Below are 12,210 nucleotides of genomic sequence, written 5' to 3' on the forward strand. Positions count from 1 at the left end.
TTCAAGTGCTCACATATTCAGTGACAACAAGCGTGACGTGAAGGTGAGGGTGAACTTTAAAAGAGAACATCGCATTGGCAACAATTGTGAACCATTTTTGTTAAATTAGTATAAAGGGTTCAAGTTGCGTAAGGTCGACGACGTTTCAAACTCAGTTATTCGAGTTCATCTTCAGGACAAATGTGAGCATATGAACTTTAGCATATGGAATGGATGATCACTTGCGGTGCAATCATTTAGTTAGCGAGTCACCGGAGTGGCCAACACTTCAGTGAGTGCCTCGAGGGTTGAAGGCTTGAAAAAACCGCTGTGTCCAGAATCAACAATTTAGAATGGAGCGGGGATCTTCTGGTGCCGGGAAATGAATTTGTTGAGGCGGCACAAGGTCCAATAAATGGGAGTCTCAAGAGGGGGTCTGTTCGCGTGCTAATCCGCGCTGCACAGTCGCAGCGCGGATTAGCACGCGAACAGACCCCCCCCTTGAGACTCCCATTTATTGGACCTTGTGCCGCCTCAACAAATTCATTTCCCGGCACCAGAAGATCCCCGCTCCATTCTAAATTGTTGATTCTGGACACAGCGGTTTTTTCAAGCCTTCAACCCTCGAGGCACTCACTGAAGTGTTGGCCACTCCGGTGACTCGCTAACTAAATGATTGCACCGCAAGTGATCATCCATTCCATATGCTAAAGTTCATATGCTCACATTTGTCCTGAAGATGAACTCGAATAACTGAGTTCGAAACGTCGTCGACCTTACGCAACTTGAACCCTTTATACTAATTTAACAAAAATGGTTCACAATTGTTGCCAATGCGATGTTCTCTTTTAAAGTTCACCCTCACCTTCACGTCACGCTTGTTGTCACTGAATATGTGAGCACTTGAATTCATCTTATGTATAATAAATAAGTGTCATAATTTGACTTTCTTGTCCCTTCTCTATATTAATTAATTTCTCTATATTAATTATCTCTCTCCCCTTTGAGTCTTTGTACCTATACAAAATCACCTGCCCTCTCTAGGGTTTTTCGCTATCCTGGACCTTCATAGGCCATTAAGCACCATTGTATTCTCCTACATTGTATCACCCCAGGTTCACATATTGGGGTACCCTTGTTCCTTAAAAACACAACTGTTGCAATACATCATGTAGTGCAGAACAGAATCTTTTTTCACAGCTTCCCGTGATTTTATGATGAAGATCTTGTAGCTAAAACACAACATTCAGAATCACATTAGCAAAACAGTTGATACCTGAACTATTTTCTAACAACATCATCAACAGTTTCTATTTTCTGTTTATTTACACCTTCAACTTTCTTCTGAAATGTTTTACTTTTTTCAACCTCACTTGAATATTTCACTTCTTTCCCTTTTACACACACTGCACATTTCTCATATATGGGATATTCACCTAAATCTGGAGCATAAAGTCTTCTTAACCGATTATACTCTCTTACACAATTTACATCAGCACTAACCTTTTTCTCATCAAAAATCAATCAAATATAAACCAGCCAATGTTCTTACTCGAGATAATGCAACATATGCCATTCCCTCCTTGAACACTGTACTTCCAATATTTACTAAAGCATTATCTATACTTAAACCTTGAAATTTATGAATAGTTTCTGCATATGCTAAAGACAGAGGAAACTGTTTTCTGCGAACATACAAATGTTTCACAAGTAAAAAACGAGCAACATAACACCCAATCTGTTCAACCTCTTCAATCTGATCAAATTTTATTTTCCAAAATTCTATTCCATCTCTCTTCTGAAATGTTACAAAATCAACAGCTTTTACTATTACTCCATTTACTAAACCTACTTCTACATTCAAATTGCACCGTAAAATTACCCAAAAGTTTATACATAAATGTAAAACATTTTCTAAGCCTGTAATTCTAGATACAGACTTTTCCAAAGAGTACAATTTATTTTCTAGTTTCTCTGTAAGAAGAATAGTCACTCCCTGGTGTTCAATTGCTTGAAATTCAACTATTTGTTCTTTTTCCAGATTTAAAAGCTCTTGATTGAATGTAGAACACTCTTCAAGTGTAGGCATTAGGCAAAGTATAGACTTGTTTTCTCCAATCTTTTTGTACATTATTTCAGCTGCTGTGTTTTCAGTTGTCAACAAGTTTTTTACCAGCCGACTTTCTGAAGCTTCTTTGTCATGCTTTGTCAAGACACCAATTCTTATATCTTTAAGAATTTTTCCATCATCTTTAGCAGTTGCTTGTCGCATATTCTTTGTAAGTCTTTTATATTTGAAATTCAACCAAATGTTCATATTTCCAATAATTCCCAAAATGTTCCTAGTGTCTTTATGAGCAAGTTTTTTTTAAACTGGTTCTCCTTTTGTAGGGGTTAGCTGTAGTAGATCTCCAAATACAATTAAATGTTTTCCTCCAAACAGAATATTATATTCAGTTTTTAAAACCTGTTGCATTCTCAAGTGTTCAAAGGAAAGCATTAGGTTTGAGACCATGCTCACCTCATCAATGATTAAAAGTTTCATTTTTTTCAGTACTCTTAACACTTCATAACAAGTTTCCCCAGACAGCTTCTGATATTCCAATTTATTATCATGTTCATCTGGTAGCATAAGTAGTCTATGTAAAGTAATCCCTTTAATATTGTGTGCTGCTAATCTAGTTGGAGCTGTTACAACACAAGATACATGTGAATCTGTAGTTTTCTGTAGCTAACTGGTCAAAACTTGAATTAAAAAACTTTTACCTATTCCAGCTTGACCACTGATGTACATTAGAATGGGTTTAAATGATGAGCATTGGCATTTTTGTTTCATGTAGCAAACCATGTTGTATCTGTTCTTGTACTTGTAGATATATTTCTTTCTGTTCAATATTTAGTTGTTGTTCTAAATTTTCCCAGCTCAATACTATCCTGTTGTGCTTGTTGCATTGCAGTTCCTACCTCATTCATGGCTATTGCTGCTTCATTTTCGATAATCGGCTGTCCCAGTGGATCTTGACTCAGTGGACCAGAACCTTGACTATCTGCAGAACTGTCTTTAGAAATTTCAGCTGCCATAGTATTTACTTGTTCAATCTCATCATTTATGATTTGAAGATATGTAGGGAAGGTTGCGCATTCAATGCTATTTTTCCATGAATTAAAAGAATATTCGTAGCAGTCAATGTCTCCAAGTAATTCTGTTTCATTATGCCATGGCATGAACAGTTTCAGAAGTGCTAAATAGAAATATTCTCTCTTATCTGGAGTTTCGCAACTGAGTTTTCTGTGGTTAACAAGATTTCCTTTGACATGTTGTACTAAAATCCATCACATCCAATCACTGCATATTTTCCTTGTTTCAATTTTTTTGTAACATTTCACTTGAAGCTGTAATGTTGAAGTATCTCATACAGACATAGCTTTTCCAGATGTGGACACCTTTTTGGATAGTATGTATCCAACATATTAGTTTTAACAATATCTGTACTTTCTGGATCATTCTGAAGCTAAGTTTTCAATTTCCTCTAATGTTTTCAATGCTCTATTTTGTGTACAGGCAAGACCTAAACTTACCCAAATTATTCCTCTTGATTTTGAATATAAACAATGTCTTATAAACAAGCTGTGCAATGTCTTACTTAGACTCTTTGTGAAATATCTTCCCACATTTCTTTCATTTCTGTCTTTTCCGATTTCGTTATATATGACGTAACATACCATGCAACAGCAATTGAATTATCTGCAACATGTTGAATATCCATGTTTGCATTGCATGTTTGCATTCCACATTTACAAAATAACAGGATTGTAGTCATTAATATACTTTGACTGTTCTGTTCTTTTCAAGTTGTATGTATTTTGGGGAAATTTTCAAGAGATTGTATGCCTTACTGCTGACAAAAAACGATTTACTCTTCCTTTCGAAATTATTGGACGTGGGAATCCAAAACAACACTTTGTATAAAATTTCCCTTTAGACTTGCATTTTCGTCGACAACACTTTCCACAGTGGTGACTTTGAAAACTTAAAACGTCTTATCTCAAGCCTTTTTCTCCTCCTACTCTTGGAATCTCACAGGTAACATACTGTTCAATGAAAGACAATACAGTTTCATTAGTATCAGTACCAATTTTGGAGCATTCTTTATCCATAACAGCATGTGTGTATGAGGAGCAACTCTGGCTTGGTACTCTTTTCGCCCCAAAAAATCAGTAACTTGTCCAAGAGGGTAATTATTTTTATTGCAGATAAATTACATCATAGTTTGAAACCTATGGTTAAAATACCTGCATACATTAACAGGATCCAATGAACACAGTTCTCCGGGTGTCTTCATTTTAATATTTTTTATATTTGAATTTGCTTCTCATATAAATTCAGGAAAATCTTCCCAGGCGTATTCAGCACAGCTTAGTGTTACAAACCATGTTGGTGTATCTAAGTTTCTTAACATACATGTTAGTTCACCATGACGACGAAACCAATATTCATTTGTACCATGTTGACATGCCATCAAATTCATGAACTGTGATTCTAAATGTGCATCTCTTTGTTGAACTTTGTCCATGAATTCTTTTGCAGAAACATTTGATTGATAAAATCCTGTTTCTAAAATGTGGTTCACTGCATATGAAAGACAAGACAAAACACTTTCAAACAGTAGATTAAATATATATGGAATTAATTATCGAAATCTAGGATCTTCAGAGTACAATCTTGTTGCCCAATATTCTGACGCTTGAATCCAAACAGGTCAGTCATCAAATCATCCACCTTTTCCAGTGGGGAACAGCTGTGGAAAACAACAAGCTTCTAAGCTTCTTTCCTATACACTCAATGGAGTACACTTTGTTTTCTTCATTTGAAATAATTCAATGCTGTCTCCTATCACTTGTTTGGAATGGAGTGGATGTATTGTGTAATGTTAATAAATCTCTTCACTCCTAGACTTGTCCACGTATTCTCTTTGGCCACTTGAAATTTCTGGTTCATCTTCTAAAGAAACTGCCTCTTCATCAACATTTACACTTTCATAATAAATATTGTTCTGGTCTAGATACATTGTAGCCTTTTGAAATTTATTGACATCTACAAATTCTTGCCATAAGTTTCGACTCTTAGTTGGGACGCCATTTACTAGAATATCTATTGGCTCATTTTCCTGTCTCTCTACACCAACAGTTTCAATATTTTTCTTAAAATCTAAAGGTAAATACACAACTCTTCTTTTCAGATCTCTTTGTAAATCTGGTGGTGGCAGCTTACCTGTTTTAGGCTCCATATGAATTATGGCTTGAAATGGATGTACTGAATAAGAATTGACTCATATGTATTCAATTCTCCTAGTTCCTCTGGAATAGCTACTAACTCTAACTTATTATGTACAGCTCTAGCTGGCATTTTGTTCTCATCTAATTTATTGTAAGAATACTTTCAACCAACAAGTGAACACCAGATTGCTGCTAGTTATTATTGTTTTCCTTTTCACTTTTTAAATACAAATTAACATTCCTAGTTTGACTTCTATAATAAGTACGTCAAAAACAAATACGAACACAGTTTGGTTTTTCATAGCAAACTGTCAATACTAATGTCTTTCCCACGTTCTTCAACATCTACACTTACCAAGCTTTCACTTTCTCCACAATCCTGCTGTGAACCAAAAAAGCGAAATGTATATCATAACAAACTTATTGTTCATCTGATAAAGAACCGTGTAAAAGTGCTGTGTTCATTTCACTTAAACATAATGCAGGACACTTTCCTTACTAAATTCTGCTCTCCTGAGTGGTGTACTGCTAACATTCTTAAGTGATGAAAAGTACTTTTAGAGACTTTCCTTGAAAGACAAGCCAGAGAATGTCCATGAAACGTAGTATATTCTCTTACTTTACATGGATCTAGTCCTTGTAATAACCTAATCTTCTGTTTAAGATTTCTTTTTGCATAGTCTCATAAAATATTCACGATATATCAATAGTTTCCTGTCGAATGCTGCAAATACAGCTGCAATCCTACTTAAATACAGGACCTTGTGTACGCTTCCCTTGAACTTCTTCAGCTAATACTTCCCCAACATCCCTAACAACCATTTGTTCTTTTGGAATTGGACAACCATTTTTAATTTCGTAACATCTACCACTGGTATCAACTGAAAGCAGTAATGGATTCTGTTGGAAGTAACTTTCTTCATTACAGAAAGGCTATGTGGTAGAAGTCTGCTTCGATTCACCAGCGAACATTTTACAAAAGTTACTTCTACTAACCAGTCTTTTTCTTTTGCTTTTGACCTTCATACATTTCAATGTTTAATCCAATGTTTTCATTCTCTTCAATATTAAGATGAATAACTTTTGTTTCAGCTCAAAAGCAGTATCTACTACACATTCAATATGTTGCTTCTTCTTCAACACTGCTGATCTTCTTTTATATTTTTTACCATGTTTCAATACATTTTGAACTACTCTAGTTTGAAACATTTGAACACGTTCCTTAAATTGTTTTTCTCTTTTCTTCCAACATGTGTTGGTTTTCCACAAACTATTCTTTTTTTACCATTACAGATATGCTTCTCCTTCAGCTTTCTTGTAAAACTCTTCTTTTCCCTTTCATTACTAGTATCTTTCTTTAATTTCTCTTCAATTGTTTTAAGAAAGTATTTAGTGCTTTTACCCGAATAAACTTTATCCTTAGTAATATTTTCATCTTTTTCTAATGCGATATTTTTCTTTTTCTGTAAGTAGATCTGTTTTTTTGTTGTCTTCTCTTTTCTTCTTTTCTTCCCATCTTGAATTTGTAAACCAAACAAAGTAAATATTAAAAAAAAGAATAATTTCAATAGTTCCTTACACTATTTAACTATTTTAAACTACATATGAAAATCAATTTTAACTAGTTAGAAGTTAATTACATTTATATTGCTATTCTCTTTATTATAAATAAAGAAATAAAAGTGTACAAGCAACCAACAGAACTGTACAAAGACCAAAAAACGTACTAAAAGGGAACTAGCAAAACACAAACAGATACATGCAGACGTTCAAGAACGTGAAACACTTACAACACTCACATGTGTACAGTTGCTGCTTTATATTTCACTACCCCAAACACTGTGACTATTCACTTAATACTGAAGCTACTTCGAAAAAATCCAGTCTTAAACATGCTCCCAAAGGCATGAGTCATTACAGTACTTTATACAAGTCTTTGGAAAGGTACAGTTCAACTATGGCATATACATTTTGGTGTATTTTTCAAATGCAAACTGCATCTCTCTAGTTCACACGAGTCCATAATCTTCTGACTCAGTTATATTTCTACTTGTACATTTATTTTTACATGTGTTATGCATGTAAACACGGCACACCTTTGAACAGAGCTACACCTCTACTTGTATTGTTTACTTTATGTAGGTTGGCACTAACAATTCAACAGAGTAGCCTAATCACTAACCGTATGCCAGAATGTGTTGAACCTCAGTTTTGTGCAGTAGTTTCAGTATTCTGCAACTACTAACAGTGTTCAGCCTAGTCAAATATAAAGGAGGAAGCCATCACATGTTACAGTTGTAACTCTCATTATATCACTGAAAGCATGCATGTATATGGCTGTGGTTTTTGCTATTGACGTCATTCATGAAATAAACATACAAATAGATATATAGCTGTGTTTCATAGGTGTGGCATGTTCCGATCAATAAAACTTGTGAAAATACATGTAGAAGTAGAGACATACCTCACCAAGATCATATTCCTAACACAAACACTCAGTCAATATATAACGCATCAGTATGTATTTTGTAATTAAGTGGTTTTTTTTCTGTTGCATAAAAGCCGATTCAGATTTTGTCTTTGCTGTTCAGATCCCTCGAACACCCACTGATGGCATAAGTGATATTTTTCTACACAGATGTGCCTCTCTTACAAACTGGGATTGGAGAAAGTGTTGGGGATGGAAACCAGGGAGGGGGGAGTCTACAGAGGTGTCAACTCCACTTTCTTGATGTGGCGGTCCTGTAATCGACGCAGATTCAGTATGGACACAAACCCTGACAACGATCTTTACTTATATTCCACTGTGGTTCTCTGATGTGAAAAAATAGCTCAGCAGGGTCCAATTGGTAACATGGACTCTCAGACAATGTACAATGCGCCAGTATGTAAGTTGCAAGTGTGTGTCACGTTTTTGTGATTGGATGAAAGCTGATTCAGATTTTATGTCTCCGGTTCATATCCCTTAACCACCCACTAAGACCCTAAGTGACATTTTTCCACAAAAATGGGCCTCTGTGACCTTTCTTTTACAAACATGATCGGAGGAAGCTTTGACAGGGGGAGGCTGGAAGGGTTGAGGGGGTCGAGGAAAGTGCCAATCCCAGACTCTGGATGTAGCACTTCTGTCATGTATACACATTCACTATGGGCAGGAAGCCTCAGAATTAACTTCAGTAATATTCTGGAGTGGTTCTCCAGTGTGAAAAAATAACTTAGCAAGGTCACCTAGATCACACAGGGACTCTGGCAATATACAATGTGCTGGTATGAAACTTCCAACTGTTTGCAACTTTTTTATATACAATGGAAACTGATTATATCTCTCCTTGTCACATAAGGCGACCTGCCCACTAGGGGCCTAAGTCGTATTTTTCCACACACATCAGCCTCAGTTACCTTCCTTTTACAAATGGGGATGGCAGAAAGCATTACAAAAGGGAACCAGGACAGGAGGGGGTCAAGGGAGACCCAGCCGGCGTCCACTGATCTCCATTACCATCACAACTCCGGCTCTACATGGTCCAGATCTAACATGACTCCGCCAAGGCAAATACTTTCCATCCTTTCCAACCCGAATAGAGAACCTCCCCGCAATTTGAGATGCAGCAACACTGACAACCTCACCAGGGTGAAGGTCACCCCTGTCTCTACCCCCCTAACCCATTACGCCTCAAATGTATACTACTAAACTGCAGATCAGCCAGTAAACATGACTCAGATATCTTCGACCTCATCCAACACAATGACTTAGATGTTATCATCCTCACCGAAACTTTGCTTAATCCTGCTTCCACTCCTAGCTTAGACCTTCTAGTTCCACCCACTCATAATATAATCAGGCTAGACAGAGCTCTGAAGTTGGGTGGGGACCTAGCCTGTATTCACAGGAATACCCTCCTGATTTCTTACTTGAAGTCCTCCTCCCCTTCCTCCTGTGAATACCTTTGCCTCAGCATCTCAAGTAACAACCTACCGATTTGCAAATTACACACCTTTTACCACCCCCAAGGAGACAATCTACCCTTCATTGAGCAATTAATGGAAATCATCTCTAGCAATGTCGACTCAGCCGCTTCACAAATCTTCCTTGGTGATTTCAACCTGCACTGGTCTAACCCCAATGACCCCACGGTATCTTGCCTTAAATCATTTCTAAATGATCCAGAATTGACCCAACACTGTGACCAACCAACTCACATTAACCCCTTCGACGCGCATGACGGAACGGTTCCGTCATGCACGTCGGTTGGGCTGTGCTTATGACGGAACCGTTCCGTCATGGCCCCGCCCGCGCTCAGAACCTTCAGCGTGGCGTGGAAATCCGCGCCGCGCTGAAGGGGTTAAAGGAGCAACTCTTGGCCTCATCATCTCAAAAGAACAGACCATCACCTTAGACTCGATAAACCCGTGTGATTGGTCTGACCACCACAGTATCCTCTTTTATATTAACAGGGAGGTGGTGATGAAGAAGGCTCAACCACCGAAATCAAATATGTGGAAAAGGGACCTCAGATCAATTAACCATGACAATCTAGTTGCCCACTGTAGATCTGCCCTCTCCTCCCAAGCTGACTTGGTCAAGGTGCAATCACTCACTGACGCCTACAATTCAGCCATTACCAACATCATGGATGACATTGCACCACTCCAACTCAAAAATGCCTCATCAAAAATTTCAAAACCGTAGTATAATGAAAACCTAAACTCGGAACGCCGCAACCTTAGGGCAGCCGAATGCTCCTGGCAATCCAAACCCTCACCAGACCAGCTATAACTCCTTAGAGATGCCAGGAGCCTCTACAATAAACAAATCACGAGAGCTAAGGCTGAATATTTCAGACTACAACTAGACCAAGCGGCAAACCGCCCCAAGAAACTTTTCAAATTGGTCAAACAGCAATCAGTCGCAGGACCAAACCTCTCGGACCCGGATGGAAACCCACCCTTATGCGAAGAATTTGGTGCTTTCTTCACGGAGAAGTCAATAATCATCTCCACTGACCTCGCCTCTAAGAAGACCCTATTACCCCCCACTAGTGCCGCCTCACCCCTTGATTACTTTGAAAAATGCAACTCGACCTTCAAGAAAACCAAGAATAATGCGTCATGGGGCACCTTTACCCCATTCAGTGAAAAAGACATCCACATAATTCTTCAGACAATCAACCCTTCCAACCACTTTGGTGACCCGCTGCATCCGGCTATCTTCAAAGAGATTAAGAAAGCACACATCCCCACCTGGACAAGGATTGTTAATGCCTCCTTATCACAGGGCATGATCCCTGATTGCCTAAAATCAGCCCAGGTATCACCTATACAAAAAAAAAACAACACTGACAAACATTTCCAACAACCCCACCCTAGAGAACCTCCTAGAAAAATGTACTATCCCAACTCTGTGCTCACATAGAGAATTGCCAACTCTTAGACCAGCATCAATCCGGTTTTCGGAAGGGGCATAGCACCGAATCGGCCCTCACACACGTTATGGATGACATTCTGAAAATGCTTGACCAAAATGATTCATGTCTCCTGATCCTACTTGACCTTTCCACAGCATTCAACACGGTCAATTATGACAACCTCATATCAATCCTGCAAAACAGAATGGGTTTCTCAGATCTGGTGCTGCAATGGTTCTCATCCTTCCTTCATCACAGATCACAAAGAGTCAATGCAAATCACTCTCTTTCCCAGCCCTCTCCAGTAATTATGGGGGTCCCCCAAGGGTCCGCCCTTTCTCCCATCCTCTTTAACCTTTAACCTTTAACCTCTAGCTAACTCTCTAAATTCCACGAACATTCTCTTCCACATGTATGCTGATGATACACAACTCTATTTGAAAATCTCATCCTGGAAAACATCTCACTCAACACTATCCTAACGTCCACGCAAAATTGGTTAACCAAGAACCATCTCCTGCTCAACACCTCCAAAACGGAATTCCTGCTCATCTCCCCACCGAACCACATCTCCAAACTAAATCTCTGGCTGACTCACCTCACCGCTTTCAACTGGACTCCGATCATCATAGACTCAGCAAAATCTCTCTGAGTCACCGTGGACAAGCACCTGAAGATGAAAAGTCATATCAACAATGTATGTAAGAGAGCCAGCCACTTGATGAGGACTCTTAGAAATATAAAACTTTTCCTACCACAAAATGATTTCAAGCAGGTGGTCCAAGCGCTTGTCCTGCTGAGACTAGACTATGGCAGTGCTACCCTCTCTGGCCTTCCCAAATACGCCTTGGCTCCACTAAGGGCCGCACTGAACACCGCGGCTAGACTGGTCACTGACTCCAAAAGAAATGAGCACATATCCCAAGTACTAAAATCTCTCAATTGGCTGTCCTATGAAGTACGAAGCACAAATTCAGTTAAAAATTGCAGTTCTGGCGCACAAAGTCCTTCACTTCAATACTCCAAGGTACCTGGCGCAAAATCTTGAACTATCCTGTGTGCGGAGAGCATCTATAAGTGCCACTACGTTCCTCTTGAAACCACTCATCCTTAGCAAAAAGAGAACTTGTCACTGTGCCTTCTACGGAGATGCCCCAAAGATATGGAACTTTCTTCCACCGGAAGTACGCAGAGTAAATTCTTACCTTAACTTGATCGTTGACTTTGTTCCTATTACCATTGTACTTCCATTTGATACGGTGCCCCATTACTGCATATTATAACCCCCTTCATTGTTCGCTTACCTCTGATTATTGTATTATCTTCTTTTGCCAATTGGAGTTCGATATTGCATTACTGCATTTTATAACCCCACTTCGTTGTTCGCTTACACCTGTTTATTGTATTATTTTCTTTTTGCCAATTGATGCTCGTTATTGCATTCATGTCCTCTCTTCCATCCTTTTGTAAAGCGCTCTGTTATCCCTCGGGATCTTGTTCGCGCTATATAGAATTGTATAAATAAATAAATAAAATAAGGGAGGTGTCA

The sequence above is a fragment of the Triturus cristatus genome, chromosome 5_2, assembly GCF_964204655.1.
Source record: "Triturus cristatus chromosome 5_2, aTriCri1.1, whole genome shotgun sequence".
Taxonomy (NCBI): Eukaryota; Metazoa; Chordata; class Amphibia; order Caudata; family Salamandridae; genus Triturus; species Triturus cristatus.